Source organism: Macaca nemestrina, chromosome 3, assembly GCF_043159975.1.
Source record: "Macaca nemestrina isolate mMacNem1 chromosome 3, mMacNem.hap1, whole genome shotgun sequence".
In the NCBI taxonomy this organism is placed as follows: domain Eukaryota; kingdom Metazoa; phylum Chordata; class Mammalia; order Primates; family Cercopithecidae; genus Macaca; species Macaca nemestrina.
The window spans coordinates 74071023-74094451 of NC_092127.1; the positions used below are offsets into that span (position 1 = coordinate 74071023).

General features: G+C 34.0%; 1 protein-coding gene across 1 annotated transcript in view; it reads left to right on the forward strand.

The window, feature by feature from the left end:
- The window catches only part of LOC105486211 (N-deacetylase and N-sulfotransferase 4), a 291093-nt gene that overhangs the window by 42320 nt on the left and 225344 nt on the right, over positions 1-23429 (forward strand). The window lies entirely within an intron of this gene.

Sequence of the window (23429 nt, forward strand, 5' to 3'; positions counted from 1 at the left end):
TGCTGAAAATCTATTGACTGTAAATGCAAGAATTTTTTTCTGTGCTCACCATTTTATTCCATTGGACTGTGTGCCTGTTTTTATGCTAGTATCATGCTGTTGTGATTACTATAGCTTTGTAGTATATTTTGAAGTATATTTGTTTTCCTCGAGATTGCTTTGGTTATTTGGATCTTTTGTAGTTTCATATACATTTTAATATCTTTTAAATTTTTTTTTCTATTTTTGTGAAAAATGTCCTTGGGATTTTGATAGGAATTGTTTTGAATCTGTAGATCATTTTGGATATCATAGACATTCAACAATAATAATTTTTCTACCTTACTAGTGGGGATAAGCTTTCCATTTATTGGTGCCTTCTTCAAGTCCTTCAAGCATATTTTGTATGCTTTTCTCTTGCTGCTTTCAAGATCCTTTGTCTTTGATTGTTTACTGTTTGACTATACCATGTCTTGGTGTAGTGTTGTTTGGCCTTCCTCTGCCTGAATATTTGTGTTTTTCCTTGGGTTTGAGCAGTTTTCTTCTATTATTTTATTAAATAAGCTTTCTGGATTTTATCTGTGTTTTTCTTAAACTTCTGTAATTTGAATATTTCCCTCAGACATATTAATGAATAAATATGAGAAATTTGATTGGAATTGAGAATTGAAAACTATTTACATACTAGGTTACTTATATGTCCAAAGAAAAAATGTTCTAGTCACAGTTTTTGCTTTTTGACTTTATTTTTTGGATAAATACAATTTTGTGGGAAATAATTTCAATTATGTGTCAAAAAGTTTTGATAGTCTCATATTCTCCACTCTCATGTTTTTGTTTTTTTTTTTCTTTTTCTGGTAGTACAACAGTAATACACTAGTGCACAAAGAGAATTTTATTCTCCTTCAAACTCTACCCCAATTCTAGAACAATGGTGCTGCATAGTTACTGACAATTTTCTATATTACTCCAAAATAGTATAAAAGAGGCATTCAGTTGGTATTTTAATAGGTATTTCATACATATTTCAATTTGTATGAAATACCTATTTGAATTTGAAATTCAAATGTCATCCCTATTTCAAGGTATGAAAGAGGTATTCTGTTCCTCAATAAAACAAATTAAGGAAAGCAGGAGTGTTACGGATAAAAAATCTTGGTTATGTTTGTAATTGGACTCTTCTTCAGCCACTCCCACAATTAGACTGGAATAGCAAGAGCATTAACAAATTCAGACATAGCCTTATCCTCAGCACCACCTGACTCTATCAATGTGTGTGTGTGTGTGTGTGTCTCTGGGTGAGTGTGTGTGTGTGTGTGTTTGTGAAGGCATATTTTCATCTGAGCCCAATTTTCTCTTTTGAGATAGAGATTCTGAATTATACTGTTAAAGAGTAAGTACTTTTAAGGCAAAGAATTTTAATGCATTGAAAAGAATACTAGTTTTTATTTTAGTTTTTATTTTATTTTTATTATTCTTCATTTTGAAATGGAGTCTCACTCTATTTATTGCCCAGGCTGGAATGTAGTGGCACAATCTCAGCTCACTGCAACCTCCACCTCCTGGGTTCAAGCGATTCTCCTGCCTCAGCCTCCCAAGTAGCTGGGACTACAGGAGCACACCACCACACCTGGCTAATTTTTGTTTTTTTAGTAGAGACGAGGTTTCACCATGTTGGCCATGCTGGTCTCAAACTTCTGACCTCAAGTGATTCACCCATCTCTGTCTCCCAAAGTGCTGGGATTACAGGCATGAGCCACTGTACCCGGCCAGAATATGTGTTTTTTGACTGAAATTAAGTGTTCATTATTTCTAATACTTAGTTATAATTGGCCTAAGCTATCTACTGCATATCTTTTTTTTTTGTAGAATTATTCATGCCTTATTTCATTTTATCATTCTCTTCTCCAACTAATGCTACTGAGATAAAAATCAATGTCCTTTTATAAGGCAATCAAAATTAAATTCAGACAGTTTCAGTAACTATCATTTTTTTATTAATAAAATTTCATTGTATACCTAAAAATTCAAGATATATGAGAAAGATTACTCATGTATATAAGCTCCTAGAAACTAATTATATTTTTAAAGATGGTAAAATATTATCTATCAATTAAGTCAGACATATGGTCATGTTTTGACCTGTTAATATAACTGTGGTCCTTAAAGCCATCACCCTCTTCCCACTCTCCACCCTCCAGTAGGCCCCAGTATCTGTCATTCCCCTCTATGGGGAATGACATGTGTTCTCATCTTTTAGCTCCTGCTTATAAGTGAGAACATGTGTTTTTTGGTTTTCTGTTTCCATATTAGTTTCCATATCTGTTCCCAGCTACATCCATGTTCCTGCAAAGGATATGATCTCACTCTTGTTCATGGCTGCATAGTATTCCAAGGTATATATGTACTATATTTTCTATATCCAGTCTACTGTTAATAGACATTTAGATCAATTCCATATCTTTGTTATTTTGAAGAGTGCTGCAATGATTGTATGCATGTATGTGTCTTCGTAATAAAATGATGTACATTCCTTTGGGTATATATATATAATAATGGGATTTCTGGGTCGAATGGCAGTTCTGTTTTTAGGTCCTCGAGGAATTGCCACACTGTCTTCCTCAGTGGTTGAACTAATTTACATTCCAACCAATAGTATATAAGCATTCCTTTTTCTCCGCAACCTCTCCTGCATCTGTTATTTTTTTACTTTTATTTTTATTTATTTGTTTATTTAGAGATAGAGTCTCATTCTGTCACCCAGGCTGGAGTGTAGCGGCAAGATCTCGACTCACTGCAACCTCCACATCCTGGGTTCAAACAATTCTCTTGCCACAGTTTCCTGAGGAGCTAGGAATACAGACATGTGCCGCCACACTCAGCTTTAGTAGAGATGGGGTTTCACCATGTTGGCCGGGCTGGTCTTGAACTCCTGACTTCAAGTGATCTGCCCTCCTCAGCCTCCCAAAGTACTGGGATTATAGGCATGGAGCCATCCTGACTGGTGTGAGATGGTATCTCATTGTGGTTTTGATTTGCATTTCTCTAATGATCAGTGATGTTGAGCTTTTTTTCATATGCTTATGGCCGCATGTATGTGTACTTTTGAAAAGTGTCTGTTCATGTCATCTGCCCATAATGGGTTGTTTGTTTTTTTTTCTTGTAAATTTACTTAAGTTCCTTATAGATACTGGATATTAGACCTTTGTCAGATGCATAGTTTGCAAAAGTTTCTTCCCATTCTGTAGGTTGTCTGTTTATTCTGATAAAACCAAATTTCTAATTTCAATATTTCTTGTGAGCCAGCTCAAATATACATTTCAATATCTATCCTTCCCACTTCTCAATACACACTGTTTTTTGTTACACTTGCCCACTATATAGTTTTCAACTATGACTATCTCATGTCTACCACGACCTATTTTTCTCAGTTTCTGTGCCTTTACTAAACTACTTTTCCTGAATCTACCCATATTTTAAGTTCTACTTTTTATAAGAATGTGACACATCCCCTAATGACTCCAGCAGATGGTTATTTCTTTTTAACTTGAGTCCCTGCATAATCACTGACCTTAATTCTCACTTAGCATCTTTATGTATATAAGTCAACTCCGAAATTAAGAGGTAACAGTTTTTCTCACACATCTAGTTATGCCCTAAAGAATGTAATAAGCAACCTTACAAATGATTAAAAAATATTTAATTGACAGTTATAATATTGTCTTTTAACTTTTTTTGTGAGAGCAGAACCATTTAGTCACAGAACTGATTTACTTTCTTTCTTTTTTTTTTTTTTTTTTCTTTGTTTGGGATGGAGCCTCGCTCTGATGCCCAGGCTGGAGTGCAGTGGCACAATCTTGGCTCACTGCAAGCTCCACTTCCGGGTTCACGTCATTCTCCTGCCTCAGCCTCCCGAGTAGCTGGGACTACAGGCACCCACCACCACGCTCGGCTAATTTTTTTTGTATTTTTTAATTTATTTAATTTATTTTATTTTGGAGACGAGGTTTCACCATGTTAGCCAGAACGGTCTCGATCTCCTGATCTCGTGATCCATCCGCCTTGGCCTCCCAAAGTGCTGGGATTACAGGTGTGAGACACAGCGCCCGGCCAGAACTGATTTACTTTCTAAAGAAAGAATAATTTGAGGATAGTTTTGAACTTTATCTTGAAGCAAGTGATTTTTATATTTTGCATCTACAACAAAAGTGGAAAACAAAATCTATGTTATAAACTTGGAGTCCAAAATAAGTAGCTAGCAAGCTAATTGGTTTGGTTTTCCTTCCCATGTAGTGTTTTCAATGGATCTGAACCTAGGCTAGTATTAAGACTTGATCTAGATACAAGTAATTTACCGATGTCTTAACAGGAATGTTTTCATGCCTTTATTTCACGATATATTTTATGAGTTGAAAACCATATGCTTAAAACTATAAAGTGAAAAAGTAATAAACTGTACAAATTTGATGATGAAAACAAAGGTGATAAGTTAACAGATATAAAAAACAGTTAATAGAGAGTCTTGAAAATACAGGGAAATAAATTTTAGTTCCAACAGCCATTTGAAATCTTCTCTTTTTTAAACAAGAAAATGATAAGATTACTATATTTAAGAAGGACTCTTCCATTAGTAATGTAAATATCTGAAAAAAAAATTCCGGTCAAAATATGTTAAGAATTATAATGTCATTAAACAGGAGACAGGTTGCTATGAACAGCAAAGAAGAAACCTAGTATAAAATAAAATTTAAAAATTTGATTCCTAATTTGAATAAGGGTTGGATGAGAGAGAAAAAAACCCTCAAGATTACTAAGTTGGTGCCTTTAGAAAATAAGACATTATTTATCCTGTGAACATTAGCACAGAAGATGAGGGGCTACCTTGGTAAATGAAAATATTAGTTTTCTATATTTTATGATTATAAATAAGTTTGTTGTATTTGGTAAACTAGTAAAAAATCTGTTTTTAGAATATTTCATACTTCAAACTCAATGAGGTATGAATCATTTTCAGAGTTACAGATGAAAAACAAAGTCTGGTTTGTGGTAGATGGAATCCAGATTTGATGCATATCAGCCAGTGTAGATTTAGCAATGCAAAGAGTCCAGGCAGCAAGAATTGGGTGGATGACCCAGCCAGGCAGTGAAGCAAGCAGTATGTGAAAGTTACTGGCAGTTTCTAGGCGGGTGACCCAGCATACAATCAGCAAGTGTAGCATAAGAGCTGGGCAGTGGCCTGGACTAGTGGGAATCAGCATTTATCAAAGATATTCGGTAGTCGACAGAAGGTACTAAATGTCTGAGTTCAGTTTTGTGGGCAGCAGTCATCTTGAGAAAAATGGCACAGACAGCAGTGGCTTACTCCTGGAGGAAATGTGGGATTGGATAATTACATCACAATGTGGAGTTTGACATAGTGCACATGACAGAGAATGTGGTAGTTAGGAAGTTAGGAGCTCGGTCACAGCAAGCCTGTGCAGGAGAGAGGAGCCATCAGCAATACTTCCCAGAAATGATGGTCTTGATATCCTGATACAGAACTCCCTACGTCTCCCTTGTCAGGGAGGGATTACATTTGGAACATCATGAAATCCTTAGGTGCCCAGCTGTGCGAATTAGATGCACCTCAATTGATCAAGGAGAAAAGCAGGCAGTATCAAGGGCTTATAATAAGAATGGTTTATATTCCATGTAAACAAGGAGTATCACTGTGTCAATTAAATTGTTTTAGTAAGTAGAATTTGGCTTGTTTGAAAAGAGAAGATCTATTATCATGTATTTTGGCAATCAGTAGTGACCTTGGACAACCTCAAATTTACTTTCAAGAGGACAGTTACTGTACAGGCTATATTTAATCATGATTTTTCTTCTTTTATTGAACATCTCAGTGTGAGTAATCTAGGTTTTCATTTCTTCTGAATTCTTTCAAGTAGCAGCACACATTTCACTTTATCAATGGAAAGAAAAATCATCTGTTTTAAAAAGGTTCATTTATGGAAGCAAATAGGGTTATTCTACACTTAAAAAATTACCAAAACTGTATAAAAATACATTTTAAAATAAAAATTAAAAAGTTGAGAAAATGCTTACCAGCAATACCTTTTCCTTTGTATATCAGTCTTTATTAGAGAGTTCACACAAATATGTATTCAGTTCCTGATTTCAGTAGTATAGACAGGACATATTCACAATTTTTGCATTGCAAGGCAGAATGCAATATATACCATGCCAACATTATTGTACACAATGGGGACAAAGACAAGGTGACAGTAATTCTTCCTCTAGGAACTAGGAATGTTTAATGGAGGATGTGGCATTTGAGTCCTCTGTGATCACTGGACAGAATTGTAGCAAAGATAGCTGGGCAGTGTATTCTAGGCCGGTGGATCAGCCTAAGCTCAGACTTGGCTGAAAATATCAGGATATTTTTGAGAATGGGAAGTTGCCTGTGTTAATTGAATTATAAGGTAAATGAGAAATAGTTGGACTAAATGTAGGTTCTGTTTGTGGCCAGAATATAAAGCCCCTATCCTGTTATAGAACATTAGCCTTCATTCTGTTGAAAATAGGATACCGCTGGAGTCACTCAGGATTTTTAAGCTAGAAAGTGACATGATCAGAGTTGGAATTAAAGGAAAATATGTTGTTTGAACCAGGGAGATGTTTTGAGGAGACCAATTAAATAATCTATTACAATAATACAAACACACTAATGATTGTAACTTAAAATAAGGTATTTATTGAGCATATTAATATATGCTAAAAAGGTGCTAATCATTTACAAGCACACAACAATATTAAGAAGTAATGCTTTATACACTTCAAATGAATAAAATGAGGCTTAACAATATTAAGATACTTGCCTAATATATGGCTAATAAGTGGCAGAACAAGGGACAAACCCAGAACTATCTGTCTTGAATGTTTAAACTCTCTTTTACAAGACAATGGCTTGGCTTGGGTTTGAATCTTAACTTCTGCACCTATTAGTTTACCTTAACCTAATATCATCAACCCTCAAACCATATATCTGTAACACCAATGTAAAGCAACCCAATTCAGAATATTTTGGTGAGAATTAAAGAGATAAGGAGAGGAAAGTAGCTAAGACAGAGTTTGGTCTATAAGATAGACTCCGCTTATCTTGGTGGCAAACAGGATGGAAAGGGAAGATCAGGAAAGTGCATGCAGAAGTAGAATTGACAGAACTTGAACATGTACCCAATGGAGCAAAAAGAAAACTGGAAATGCAATGTCATCACTACTGTTGTTAGCCTGGATGTGTTCATCAAAATGTATGGAATCAGACAGTTAAAGGTGCTGGAAGGATGAGGAGTTTGATTTACGGTCTCATAATTTTAATGGGTTAAGGTCTAATGATTTAACGTGGGCATCCATATTTGGCTTCTGAAATAATAAATGTAGATTTTCTGGCCCCATCAGGTTGGCAGTGTACACTGAGAAATCATCACACTTAACACTTGCAATTTTAATGGTAATCATTAAATAGAAATAAATCAAAGAAGAAGGAAAATAGATTGAATAAATTATTTGCAATATTCAGTGATAAACCAATGACAAGTTAGTTTCATATAGAGGAAAAATGCCTCATGCACTGGGAATGGAGGCTCTCGTATGCCTTTCATTGGTTATAAGGAAGAAAGCATGAATGCTCAGTAGGTACAAGAAGTCCTCAAAGAAAGAAAATTAAAGTAATGCCCGACTCAAAAGAGAGCAGTGTTTATGAAACAGGGAAATTACAATATTTGTCTGGAATTTTGAACTCTTTTTTCCCTTCCTATTTATGACTCCTTGATGAATAAGAATTTCAACATGAGACCCTCCTACCATCACTGTGAAATGTACCAACTGACACTGTGTCACAGATATTCCTAAACTTAGAGTGTCGTATAGGGGTTAAGTGTCAAGACAAAAAGGAACTTAAATCTTTACTTTTAGTTGTTCTGCCTAGAAATTATGATTGATTGAAATAATTTTATTTAGTTTTATGTGTTCATTTTCTTGATGACAGAGTTGCAAATATGTCTATTTTTTGTTAGAAACAAGTGGTTTATAGGCATGCTTTCATGTATATCACTTTCCTGTGTGCCAACCAGCTATTAATTTTTAAAAATATGCATTTCAAAACAAGGCCTCTGACCATGTGAAAATTTTCTGCTCAGAATATTTTTATTGTTCTTAATGCAAATTAAATTTTAATTTACAAATTGGACATTACATAAATTTATTAGTACTCAAAACAAGCTACATAGTAATAGTCTAATACTAATATAGGCGCTGACTTTGGTTACTTTACATTATTAGATAATTAGGGAGCTGAGAGCAATTTCTTGAAACACCAGGGAAGAAGACAATTAAAGTCCATGAGTTCCATTTCACTAGTCAAGTTGTAGCAATTGTCTACATGAGGAAAAGAAAGTATTAAGAAGTATTTTGGTAAAAGAAAGTATTGAGAAATATTTTGGTAAGAAGATAACAAAGTCTGAGAAAGGTAAAAAAGCAATCTTTTATAAGAGTCCTTAAATCTCATGGTAATGCTTTAGAAGCCCTAGGGGAAGTCCACTGGGATATTTTCTGATTGGTTTTCTATACTTTGTCATTCTCTGTGGCGAGATAAATTGTAATTAATTAGACAATTAATTGGCTCAGATTGTAATGAGCCTCCTCAGTTAAAGCCACTGTGTTCCTATAATGATAACCAGCAAAAGATACACAAAATGGTTTCATATCTAAAAAATGACCAAAGAGAAAAAAAAAAACAAAAATGTGCTATTTTCATGCTCCTTATAGAAATACACACGGTGCCCTGAAATACATTAAATTATCATGGAAAATGGCAACTAGTTTACATAATCCTGAGTGAGCTAGAATATATTTTATTACCATTTAGAAAATAGTTTAAACTGTTAATGTAGCCATAGACATTGTCTTTTATTTTTATTCAACTCATCATTACTCATGTCTACTCTGAGCCTAGCTCTAGAGCGTTGCTGGGATTGATCATTTCTACCCATCACTTTTTCTCCCCAAAATAATTCAAATAGTCTTCTGATGTGTTTTCTTTATTTTTATAATTTTGAAATATTTCCTACATTCTAAAGAGTATATATAACAATGTCTATAACTTAAAAGATAATAATAAGAACAGTTTGGCACAAACCATTTAGTTTAGAATAGAGAATAATACCACCACCTTTCCAATCACGTCACTTTTTTGCTACCATTAGAATGGCAAAATATATCCTGAATTTCAAGTGTATCATTTTCTTAACTTTCTTTTTACTTGTATCACATAAGAAAGCATCCCTAAACAATAAATTGCTTAGTATTTTAGATGTTTTAAATTTGAATTTATATAAGCATATTTCTACCATCCACATTTTCTTCAAATTGCTTTTTCTCTTTCTTTTACTCCTATGGTTCACCCACATCGATACCTATAGCTCTAGTTCACTAAACTCATTTTCTTTGTAGTATTTACTATCTCCAGTGTTGGTAGTGTCAAACATTAAAAATTTTGTATTTTCCTGATTATGTGGATGAATAGCTATTCTTGTGCTTAATGACAATTTCTTTTTTATACAGTTTGCATACTCTGTATGTCTTCTTCCTCATTTTAATTTAGAATTATTTTCATATTTTATATTAATTTTTGAAAATTCTTTATATAGTCTGTATTTTAATGCCTGATATATTTGCATATATCTTCTCCTAATGGTATATTTCATGTCTTTTTTATCTTTTAATGATGATATTTGATTCATACAACAACTTAATTTATTGTAGTTAAATACATCAATATGATCATACATCTCTTGTGGGCATTTTTTGTATGCATATTTTGTTGCCTCTAGAAGTTCATGTAATACTGGCCATATTTATTATTTAAAGATTTTCTGAAATGGTCTGAGTATGAAAATTTAATTTTGAAATGTGTTAAAATTACTTTGCTTGCTTATGGTATACTCTTTGTTGTTTTGCTTATGGTATATTCTTTCTCTTACTGTCTTCATGAGTTATTTGCAGTTTATATTTTCAAAAAATATCTCAAAATACCTCAACTGTCTTGCTTAAAAATTCTAGTTTTAAGTTGTTCATAATAGATCATTATTGTACTTTAAAACTCTCTACCTGTTGACTATGTCACATTTTTTTTTGAATGTTGTTCATTTTTGTTTTCTCTCTTGATTGATCTATTAGACAGAAATTAGCTCCCTTCATTTTCCCTTTTCTTAATCCTCACTATTTTGTCTTCCTTTTCTGTTTCAATGTTTGCTTTTTCCTTTGTGTGTTCCTCCCATCTATAATTTTTATTTTATTCTGATGTTCTTTCCATGTCTTCCTAAAATATATGATTAATTAATGAAGTGTCACTTTTTTCCTCTCATATAAGCATTTAATATCATTTATTTCAAGATTACAATTTCAACTAAGTGCACCATACTTTTTAAAAGTAGTTTAGCTGTTAGCCTGCAATTTTGAACACTGTCTACTTTTTTTCTTTATTATTATACTTTAAGTTCTGGGATATATGTGCAGAACGTGCAGGTTTGTTACATAGCCATACATGCGCCATGGTGGTTTGCTGCACCCATCAACTTGTCATCTAGGTTTTAAGCCCCACATGTTTTAGGCATTTTTCCTAATGCTCTCTCTCCCCTTGCCCGTCACCCCCCGACAGACTCCAGTGTGTGATGTTCCCTTCCCTGTGTCCATGTGTTTTCATTATTTAATTCCCATTTATGAGTGAGAACATGTGCTGTTCAATTTTCTGTTCCTGTGTTAGTTTGCTGAGAATGATGGTTTCCAGCTTCATGCATGTCCCTGCAAAGGACATGAACTCATTCTTTTTTATCACTGCATAGTATTCTATGGTGTATGTGTGCCACATTTTCTTAATCCAGTCTATCATTGATGGGCATTACTCTTGGTTCCAAGTTTTTGCTATTGTAAATAGTGCTGTAGTGAACATATATGTGCATGTGTCTTTATAGTAGGTTGATTTTTAATTCTTGGGGTATATACCCAGTAATGGGATTGCTGAGTCAAATGGTATTTCTGGTTCTACATCCTTGAAAAATCGGCACACTGTCTTCCACAATGGTTAAACTAATTTACACTCCCACCAACAGTGTAAAAGCATTCCTATTTTGCCATTCTAAATGATATGAGAGGGTATCTCATTGTGGTTTTGATTTGCATTTATCTAATGACCAGTGATGATGAGTTTTTTTTCATATGTTTGTTGGCTGCATAAATGTATTCTTTTGAGAAGTGTTTGTTCATATCCTTCACCCACTTTTTGGCGAGAGTTTTTTTGTTTTTTTCTTGTAAATTTATTTAAGTTCTTTGTAGATTCCAATATCTTTTTTCAATATATTCAAGTATACATTATTCTAAATGACTAGTTGAAAGAAGAAAATTTGCTCATTTTCTTTCTACAATGTCATTTGTGTAATTTTAACAATTATTTTAATTATTTAAATATTTAAAAATGCCATGTTGGGACTACACTGAACAAAGTAACTTTGTGTCTCTCTCTCTTTGTGTATATTTGTGTGTGTGTAAATGTTCATTTGAAATGCTGCTGCTAGAAAAAAAAGGTATCAGTCTTATCATTACATAAACTCCCAAATTTATGCAGTCCTCCCCAATAATATTTAACACATATCTAATGCGGACCATCACAATTACTTCCCTGTTACTCCTGGCATTCATGATATAATTTTTAAAGTATAAATTATTTTAAATATCGAAACTCTATCCTACTTTAATATTTCATGCAAATTTTAGTTTAGGTATGTACAGCTATTTTGAATTTTAATTTTGGTTATAAATCTCTCACAAATTATCAGTAATAGTTTACTTAATTGCAATTAGAGTTTTTATGATGCTTAAAGAGTACTGTATTGACCTCTCAAAATGAAAATGCATTTTTCATTTTCACAATGTAAAAGAGTTATAGAAGTTTATAGTAAATAAAGTTAATTCCTTTCTGAGAAAAGTTTTTCCAAATTGAGACATCAGAATGTCTCTGCTGAGAATTGTTCACCCTAAAGCCCATAAACTTTTCTTAGGCTGCACAAATGAAGAGAATACCTAGCAACTTTTGTAGAAAGACGAAGGAACACATTGATTGGCATCCATATAGCACTTACCTTACAGTATAAATTAATTCCCCTTGAATGATTTGTATGCCCCAATAGCCACTATTTAGTACTGCACCGTGTTAGTCTCTACAGGATATAAACAATAAAGGCTTGCTTTTATGGAGCAATATGGGGACAGTGGAATGGGAACTATCTGAGAAAACAGAAAAAAACCAACATTTAAAAATAACAGGGTTGCAGAGATGTAGTGGGAATAACTCTCAAGATAAGACATGCCAATTAGTTCCTATACTGAAGCTTCAGAGAGAGCTAACCTAGTAAGACTGAGCACCAGAAACACTCTTATAAAAGTCATAAGAGCTATTGCAACTTCTCCTCATGTGTCTGTGTGGAATTTCTTTCCCTTAGTTACTACTAATTAAAGAGTTTAGAAAACCTTGAAATGACTTGTCTTACTTCTAGGACTAGTGGAGAACAGAGGAACATGTGAACATACCCCCTTAAAAAAAAAAAAAAAGATATAACATTGCAAAGTGAAAGACTAGAAAAAGCGGGTGAAAAGATAGATTGTCTGTATGAAAAATGTCTCTAGAAGAGTTTTTTAAAGTAAAAATAATAGAACTCCTTGGGTTAATAATTTTGTTCACAACTTTGAGTTTGTCCCAAATGTAGGTTCTTAGGGCACATCTGTATTTATTCTCAGCTCTCAAGCCTGCAGAAGGCCAAATGTATTTCTTTGTAATTCTCATCGTAAAATATTGCATCCAAGGATAGTCACATGTGTACCATATGAAACCCTTTTCCATTTGAAGGTAATCACAATGTGGAGAGGAGATATTTTGCATGTCTATAAATATGGAGATGGGGTTCTGTAAGCAATGAGACAAAAGACAACTTTCATTTATTTCATTAAATCATATTGCTCATTCCATACCTAACTTAATGTCTCTTCCAATCCGTTTCTTATCTGTTCACTTTGGGTATGATTAATTCTCACATTACCATTTTGGTACAATCAGAATTCAGTTGATCGCTTTGTTTTCTTTGGTTCTTGGGGATAAAGTTATTACATTTTGGACAGTTACTCATCATTACACTAAGGAATAGCCTTCTACTTTTCTGTTCAGTGCTATGTGATAATAGAAAGATATGTATTTGGTTTTTGGCCTCAATAAATCTAATTTTGAGCGTGTGTGTGTGTGCGCGCGTGCGTGTGCACCTTCAGAACTCTTTCCACAGTTTCAACTATTCCCATCTGTTCTGACTCTTTGAAACCATTTAATTTTTTAAATAAAAAAGCACAATTAAGTTTTACTACCTGCTAAGATTATATAATTTAATGCTAAGCTTTTCTTACTGCTCTACCTTTTAAAAAATAATAAAAGTTTGGAGCTCCTGTGGAGTACAATTTCACTTTGTATCATTAATACTGAAAGGAAAGGAAATTGAAAGAGACCTTGAAATTGAAACTGGTTCTGAAAATGTTACATTCAAACGTTGTTGCCTTTACCTCAAAGCAGGAGAAATCAGTTCAAAGCATTGTGTCCTATAGAAAAGCACAACTTTATTTTAAATCTCTTAAAATTAAAAAAAAAAAGAATGGAGGCAGAAAAGTTAAACTATATGCTAAAAATTCAGTACAGACAGTAACATTTATCAGAAAACAAACATAATTTTTTACATATTGGAAAACAGCACATAGAAAGAAGATAAAATATCATGCTAGGATATTTAGCTCATCCAAACTTAAAAAGCAGTAAAATAATGATTAACTTGAAAGCCCTTGTTGTAGCAATAAACCCATTACAAAAATTGTCAGATCTACTGCATTTCCATTGGCAATAGTATAATTGAAGTTGCTTTGCCATCCCAATACAAGTACAAGAATATACACTTAGGGTAATAACATGATTGAATATCATTAACATCACACAAGGAACTTTCAAAAAGTCACATTCCTCAGTGACAGTAATGACTCAGGTGGATGGATAGCTATGAAAAGGTAAAAGTATCATTTCTCTGTGTTTACAGAGGAGACACATTGCCTTTGTGAGCTCTACATTCATTTCATTTTAAAGAAATATAAATACTTTCTGGATTTTCTTTTTATGTCAGCAATCTTCCATTAACAGAACATGAAATAGATTCAAAGCCATTTTGCATTTTCAATGTACGACTTCTGAGTGACCTTTCATGATTTTAAAACATATATACATGTGCACATGCTTATAGATATACATATTTACATTTGCCTACTAGTATTATTAATCTTTAATATTCCATACTTTTTATGTGCCTTGCAACAGTGATGTAATATCATGCACACATAGTATATATATTATTGTTAAGCTTACATTCAAAAATAGATATGATTTAATCTATTAGTTTCATCCATTATGGAGATAAATGGGAATCTCATATCTGAACACTGCCCTTTTTGGTGTGTGTATATGTGTGTGTGTATGTGTGTGTGTGTGCATGCATGCGTGTGCATTGCTAAGTGGAAAATTTCTATCTACAAGTAACAATGCCAAATTTGTGTATAAAATTACTCATTCAAGTACTATGGTTGAATCAATATGTACTATAAACTAAGGTTCAGTTATAAACGTTAGAAATAATAGAGAAATATAAGCAACATTTTCTGATGTCTGCCAATAGTACTTTCAGATTGGCATTTTTCTGCAAGTCGCTTATGGGTTGCTATATTGCTGGACAGTTCTCATTCTTCTTTCTCTCCTCCTCTCCTTTCCTCATTCTTCTTCTCTTCTCCTTCCCCTCTGCCTTCTCATCACTCTCTTTCTTTCCTCATTTTCTCCTTCTTCTCTCTCTCTGACTCTATTTCTCCTTCCTCCTCCCAGTTGCTTAATGTTTATTCTAGAATGCCAGTTTGAAATAATCTGTTACCAAGAAAAATTCAAAACATCTTTGTTTAGCTATCTTCTCTTCCTTCCCAATCTATGCACTTCTGCAGGCAGGCTACTGTACCACTGTACCTCCATTGATATGTTTGCTAACCAAGGACCATTTACTGCAGAGAAAAACATTTCTTATAACCAAAACAAGCATCAGCCTCTGGGATTATATAATGCCAATTTACTTACATATGTAAACTCATCCTGTTTAAGTAACTACAGTGCACAAGCATGTATGTTTGGGGAAATGTGTGAAAGAGAAACAGAAAGAAAAAATACAACGAAGTGAAAAAAATCATCCAAAATAATGGTCCTTTTTCTTACCAAAATTTGTTGTTATTACTAGGACTTACTATAACAGTTTTCAAAATTGATCTCTGACCGTAACCATACAGAAATATGAAGGATTTCTTTTTCTATAATATAAATTTCATAAAAGAACATCAATTGGTCTTTGTAAATAAGGAAACCATATTAATGTTAAGAGTCATGGTCTTGACAGTCTATAAACTGTGCTTAAATCATAGTAAAAAATATATATATATTTTTTTAGCATGACCAAAAATGCAGGGAAGAGTTTGGTTTTATGGTGATACAGTAGTTTCTAATAAAAGTTGGATGGTACATTGTGAAAGTGGCATTCTATAATACACTTGGTAGAGGGAATCCGATTTCAAGTTTATTTCCTATGGACAATGAAATGGCCTTTCACAATGCTTTATGAAACTACGAATCATTTCAGTTTTTCCCTGGTTGAGAAACTTAAGTTAAATTGAAAGTAACCTCCAATCAACAGTCATTTCAAATTAAGTTAGCTCTATCAACATCATCATCACTCTTAGATGATTACAAGTAATTTTGGAGCCTATAGCTGTTTTACTCTCTATATTATAAGCTCATACTACACGTTTTTTTGAGACAGGGTCTCACTCTGTTGCCCAGACTGGAGTGCAGTGGCATGATCATAGCTCACTGCAGCCTTAGCCTCCCAGGCTCAGGTTGATCCTCCTAACTCAGCCTCCCAAGTAACTGGGACTACAGGCATGAGTCATCATGCCTGTCTCATTTTTATATCTTTTGTAGAGATGAGGTTTTGCCATGTTTCCCAGGCTGGTGTTGAACTCCTGAGCTAGCCCAATTCAGCCTCCCAAGTACCTGGGACTACACGCATGAGCCATCACGCCTGGCTCATTTTTATATCTTTTGTAGAGGCTTTGCTTCTCCGTGTTTCCCAGGCTGGTGTTGAACTCCTGAGCTCAAGCCCTCTACCCTCCTTGGTCTCACAAACTGCTGGAATTACAGGTGTGAGCCATTGCGCCTGCCCTAATAGTATAATATAATCTTAATGCAACTTAATATATATTATTAGTCATGTCCTTGTTAGTATTATTCAAATTTGAACATTTTACAAGTTTCTTTTAAAAAATATGACACACAGTGACAATTGAAATCTAATGTGATTAACGGTATTGCTGCTTAAATTAAATGTTGCCCACACTGTGAGTAACATGAACGATGGATATGGGATTATCTGCTGCACAGGGATTCATTGCGGTTCAGCTTGCTTATGCTTACTCTTTCTGGCTCATTTGTATATCTTGCTGGCTTTAAGTGGTGCCAGCTTACCACTTACCTCTCATCCCTCTATTGTTTCTCATTAACCTACAGAGTCAAGTATTACTTTGCACAAATTTGATTTAAAATATAGACTCAAATTAAACATTGAAATCACCAGCACTGATCCATAGTAATAAGTTAAAAGAGACCCCAAAATCTGTTCAGACTCAAGAACTGATATGAACAATGACAACTTGAACTTAGGTTAAAGTTGCTTTCACTTAGTTTGCTTTCAAATGAATAAACAATAAAATGATTTATACATATCAGTAACACAAGCGTAAAGATACAACTTCCTGTTTATTCAAGGATGTGTGCCAACTTTATATTTAGCAACCTAGCAATGGGATAAGTCAGTGGTCCCCAATCTTTTTGGCACCAGGGACCAGTTTCGTGGAAGACAATTTTTCCATAAACTGGCGGTAGGAGGATGGTTTTGGGAGGATTCAAGCATTTATTGTGCACTTTATTTCTATTATTATTACATTATAATACATTATGAAATAATTATGCAACTTACCATAATGTAGAATCAATGGGAGCCCTCAACTTGTTCCCTGCAACTAAATGGACCTGTTTGGAGAGGATGAGAGACAGTGGCAGATCATCAGGCATTAGATTCTCATAAGGGGCACACAACCTAGATTATTCGCATGCACAGTTTACAATAGGGTTCACGCTCCTATGAGAGTCTCATGCTGCCACTGATCTGACAGAAGGTGGCGCTCAGGTGATGGGAGCAGCTGTAAACACAGATGAAGCTTCACTGGCCCACTGCTCACCGTCTGCTATGTGGTCTGGTTGCTAGCAGGCCGCGAACTGGTACTGGTCTATGGCCCGGGAGTGGAGGAACCCTCAAATAAGCAATGTTCCATGTCAAAAGACAGGTTTTGGATTTTCTTAACTTTATAAAACCATCTTCCAAGGAGTAGGAACCACATCAGGAAACAAGGACCTAAAATTTCAGGATAATACTAACATATTAGGTAATTCTTGATCTGTAATTGTCAGGTCTATACAATAAACTCATAGCACATCACTGACTGCCATTTGTATTCCTCTGCAATGGTCTACAAAGGAAGCTCCATGCACTCCCATTGAAATATCAGAAGAAAATGTTAGCATTTCTGCTCTTTAGGCTTTATCTCACTTTTCCAATAACTATATTTTGTCTTATATGTGTCAAAATCCACATAAAATAAAAATATTGGTGACAATATTTCTTCTTGATTTAAAATATGCATTACACTTTTTATAATGATTACTTCTCTAAAATGCAAAATTTCTTATTGTATGAGTGTGTGTAACTTAGAACTTGTGTGTCCACTAGAGTAAATATCCAAAGATTCATTCTAGTTTGAAAAATACTGCTCTAAGTAAATACACCAAGTCATGAAGAAAATAATTCAATTCAACTACTTTCTGTCTAATAGTTCTTCCTTATTTAGTTAAACTGATATGCAAGGACTCCCTCCAGTGATTGCTTGCCTCATGATAGATACAGTAGTTCTGTTTCTTTGTCTAGTTTTCCAATAATTTTAATATTGAAAATAAGCCTGCCATATATTATCTTCTTATAATATGTTATATCATTTTTAGGTAAATATTGCTTTAAATATTGTAAATATTTATTATCAAATATTATAAAATTTTAAAACTTTAATAATTTACATTATTTTCTTCCTTTGAAGGACATCACAGTGACCTCTTATCATTTAGAGAAATACAGTGGGTAACATGGGTAACATGCTTAGTAGATACAAAACTCTTTACTAAGAGCCAAAGTGATTAAGATCCATTAGGTTTCTAAACATATGTAATAGTATGGAATTACTAAACAAAGAAAACCCTTTAGATTTTTATATATATTTCTTACACTCGGTGTAAGAAGAGGTAGTATGATTGTCATAACTGTGTTGTTACGGGAAGGTAGAGAACCAGTAGAATAAAGGAGGTCAGAAGTTCAGAGACATTTGTAGGGGACCACGTACATCCCAATTCATGGTCCTTCTCTCTCTGAGTTGACTGCTTTATTTTCCTGCACGTTGTAAGAGCAGGTTAGGATGGTAGTTATTATAACACATTCTGGTAAATAGTCTAACAGATTTTTACATTCCTAGGAAAATTGCCATATCTTTGAGCATCGTTTTGTATGTGACTGTGTTTATCATTCAAATGTTAGAGGTATACAAGCATATAATAAAATGTCCCCAGAATGCAAGGACTGAGAATTTAAAGGCCAGTGAAATTGCACAGGAAAGAGTATGGGAGGAGAAAGGATATATATGCAGGAATATATACTTTATATGAACTTATATAAACTAGATGAAGAGGTTTGGAAATTTGATAGCATTAGGTTTTAGAAAATTACTTAAATGTAAAGCCCTGGGACAATTAGCTCATCATTTAAAAGAAAAAGTCCATTCTACTTAAGTACATTGAGTATGTTTTTCTGAAATTCCATTACTAATTCTTTACTAGTGTTAAAATGTTCATGACTGGTTGCTATCTAGATTTTTTTGTAAATAAGACAACACGATTTTATTTTAATTGCCTGTTTCAGTTGTGTTTGCTGCTCTCTGGCTCTGAGAGAAACATGTTTTATTCAGTTTTACTTTCAGTCAATACATTATGTCTCCCATAACATATTGTGGTGCTTCCATTTATTGATATTTCAGCACATGCTGGCCACTCTAATTTTTCCACTAGGCTCTAGCATGGAATTAACAGTCTTATTTCCTTCTAAACATGTACCTTTTGATTAAAGAATAAATACAATTTTGACAAAAAATATTTGTTATTTTCTCTTTAATGTGGTTTACATTTGCTGTGTGGCTTTTCTGCACCAGGAATCACAACAATATTTACAGTGACTATTGTTTTTTCTTAAATATCTTCCTCTAGACAGGTACTTAATAATTAGGCTTACTGGGCTAGAATGAAGGTGTTAACACTGTACAATGTTTCTAGAATTAACTGAATATTTGTTGAATGCATGAATGAGTGAATTGTATTAGTCTGTTCTCATGATGCTAATAAAGACATACCCGAGTAAATTATAAAGGAAAGAGGTTTGATTGACTCACAGTTCCACATGGCTGGGGAGGCCTCACAATCATGAAAGAAGGCAAATGAGGAGCAAAGTCATATCTTACAGAAGGGCAGGCAAGAGAGCTTGTGTAGGGGAACTGCCCTTTACAAAACCATCAGATCTCTTGAGACTTATTCACTGTCAGGAGAACAATACAGGAAAGACCTGCCCCCGTGATTCAGTTACCTCACACCAGGTCCCTCCCACGACACATGGGAATTATGGGAGATAAGATTTGGGTGGGGGCACAGCCAAACCATATCATGAATGGATAGGTGAATAAAGTACTTTATCCTGACAAACTACAAGGGTGAAAATTTGCATCTACCTCTTTTCGTTATGTATCTTCTGAAAGTAAAAAAGTTTTAGGAGGTAAAATCGTGCTTAAATCTAATTGTCTACTGACATTGCTGGCTTGTGGAACAACCAACACACAACTGCTGATTTTAAAAGAAATCCTGATGAAAGAAAAGTGTTTCTGTTTGAATTTATGAAATATTAATTCAATCCATCAAAATTTGGGAAGCTCAAGACCAGTTTAAATATATAGTACTATTTAAAACTGGACAGGCCGGACGCAGTGGCTCACACCTGTAATCCTAGCACTTGGGGAGGCAGAGGCGGGTGGATCACGAGGTCAGGAGTTCGAGACCAGCCTGGCCAATGTGGTGAAACCCCGTCTCCACTAAAAACATAAAAATTAGTCAGGTGTGGTGATGTGCACCTGTAGTCCCAGCTACTCGGGAGGCTGAGGCAGGAGAATGGTGTGAACCCAGGAGGCGGTGCTTGCAGTGAGCAGAGATCATGCCATGGCACTCCAGCCTGGGTGACAGAGCAGGACTCCATCTGAAATTATTATTATTAATAATAATAATAATAAATAAAAATAGGTAAAAGATCTGAACAGACATTTGTTAAAAGAAGTCATATAAATGGCCAACAGGTATATGAAATGGTGCTCAACATCACTAATCACCAGAGAAATGCAAATCCAAATTACAATGATATATCATCTTACCTCAGTTAAAATGGCATGGATGAAAAAAGATTCTGATGTGAACATGTCAATATTTTTCATTAAAACTTTTCTGAGAATGTAAATTTTGTGAGAATGTAAATTCTGTATTGTGAGAATGCAAATTAGTACAAACACTATGGAGAATAGTGTAGAGACTCCTCAAAAACTAAACTAAACTAAAATAAAATAAAAATAAAAATTTCATATAATCCAGCACTTCCACTACTGGGTATATATCCAAAAGGAACAAAATCAACATATTGAAAAGATATCTAGACTCCCATGTTCACTGCATTATTCATAATAAACAAAATATGGAATCTACCTAAGTTCTTACCAACAGATGAATGGTTAAAGAAAATGTGCTACATATACACAATGAAGTATTATTTGGCCATAAAAAAGACTGACATTCTCCCATTTGCAGCCACATGGATGGAACTAGAGGCTACTATGTTAAGTGAAATAAACCAAGCACAGAAAGACTAATATTTCATGCTTTCACTCATATGTGGCAAATTAAAAAGTGGGTTTTTTGAAGATAGAGAATAGATTGGTGATTAAAAGAGGCCAGGAAGGATAGGAAGGATGGGAAAATTAAGGGAAACAAAAGAACGTAAATGTAGTTATTACTACTTAAATGTATACTTCAAAAGGGTAAAGGTGGTAAATTTTGTATGTATATTTTACCTCAATAAAAAAACAAAATGAAAAAATATATAAAATTTACAGATCTTTATTCTTTGTATGCACTTAAATAAACTCAGTGAAGACACTGAAATTTGACCCACTGTTGAGAATACATTTAAAACTGCATAAAATCATAAAGGCATGTAATAGTTCAATAAAACTAGGAAATATAAATAATAATCAACTGGCATGGAAAAAAGAGCAAATATGGAAAGGTAGTAAGAAATTTCTAGTTCATTAAAATCTCAAAATTTATAAATAATTCTATCTGCAACAATTGTTTAACTTGAAACTCTTACAGTGTAATCAAAATGCGTACAATCTAAATGAAATTCAGTATGTCACTCTGAGAAGCTATTTTCACTGAGTAGTCTGGGGATTTTCTTCTGGAATAGAGTTCTCTGCAATACAAACCGATAATGTTTCTATGTTTGAAGAAGATTGTATTTCATCAAGCCACGTATGAACAATTTATTTCTGTAGTCATAAGAATTTAATGCAGTACAAAGTCTCATGTACTTAAAATAGTAACTAATAATTGTTCTTTTGGTGGGAAACATGCAAGTGAAGACTGAATTCTTTATGACCTCACAAACTGTGCCTGTTTCCTCCCAGTTGTACCTGCTAAGATTCATGAACACAATAATCAAGCAAGATAAGAATGTTACAAACTATAATTTCATTATATTTTTTATTGAAGATGAAAACAAGGTTTCCCATAAAACAAAGTTATCTTCTTTGAACTTCTTTGAAATCTAGAATCACACTTGTGGAACATAACTAGAAACTATTAATTCCCAATAAACACCATGAATATTTCTGGGCAAATTCTGGAGTATTTAATTCCATTAAAAACCAACAGTCTTACATTCCAAACAGCAGTGTGTGTGTGTGTGTGTGTGTGTGTGTGTAAAACTTCATTTTCAAAGCACTACTGGGCAAGGAGGCAGGTATAATTTATGATTGATTATATAGATTCTTACCTGTTTGCATGCATTAGGTCACTTTGCAATATTTGCAGATGATGCTTTCAGAAAAGTTTTAATGAAAAATATTGACATGTTTGAGGATTCTGATTCTCCAGGGCATTGGTATATAACAGACCAAAACTATTACCATTAAGGCTATTTCTGCATATGCAAGAATAAAACTTCAAGAATTCACTCCAATTGTATTCTTATGGGAAGGAAAATTTAAATTCTATGGGGATTGGTAGGAATATATAATATGAAAGCAAGATATTAAAGTAAAAGGTATCAGGTGAAAGATTTTAAAAAAAAAAAGGCAAGGACTCATGATAATCAGAAAGGTCTGGTTTTGGTTCTTCCTCTGACAGAATTTTAGGCCATATCGTCTCATTAATATTGCTAGGTCTTCATCTGTAAAATGAGCATAAGGAACTAAGATCCCTTAATGGGCTATAAGGTCTTCTGTGCAACCACAAATTGATTATTTTGTGTGGATGTAACCAAGATAGCACAAAACATATGTTTTACATAACCTGAATTTTAAACTTCCCATTTGAATGCCATAACCTCGTATTTTCTCTCCAGTATCCCAACTCCAACAATTTTTACCTCACTTGCCCTCATCACTGAAATGTTCTCATTTCCTGATTAATTCACTATAGATTTAATACCTGCTTTACACCTTCAATCGCCACCCTTCTCTCACAGGGCAAAACTCCATTCCATTTAAATGTAACTCTCCAGTTACTCTATATGCAACTTCAGTTACTGAAATGTATTAGAGAAAACAAACAATTATATGTTGGTTCAATTTAGAGTGATTACTTTTTTACCTGAAAAAGATGTTTGGTCTGGGGTGCTTGGTCACCCTACATGATCATCCTAGGGTAGGTGTCTAACAAACAACTGGTTTATGTGTAACCCTAGGGGTACACAAAGACATTTCTAGCAAGGGCATAGTTTTAAGCTAATCAATGTCAGAATCCTCAATTTGCCTACGTACTTTCTATACATTATCTG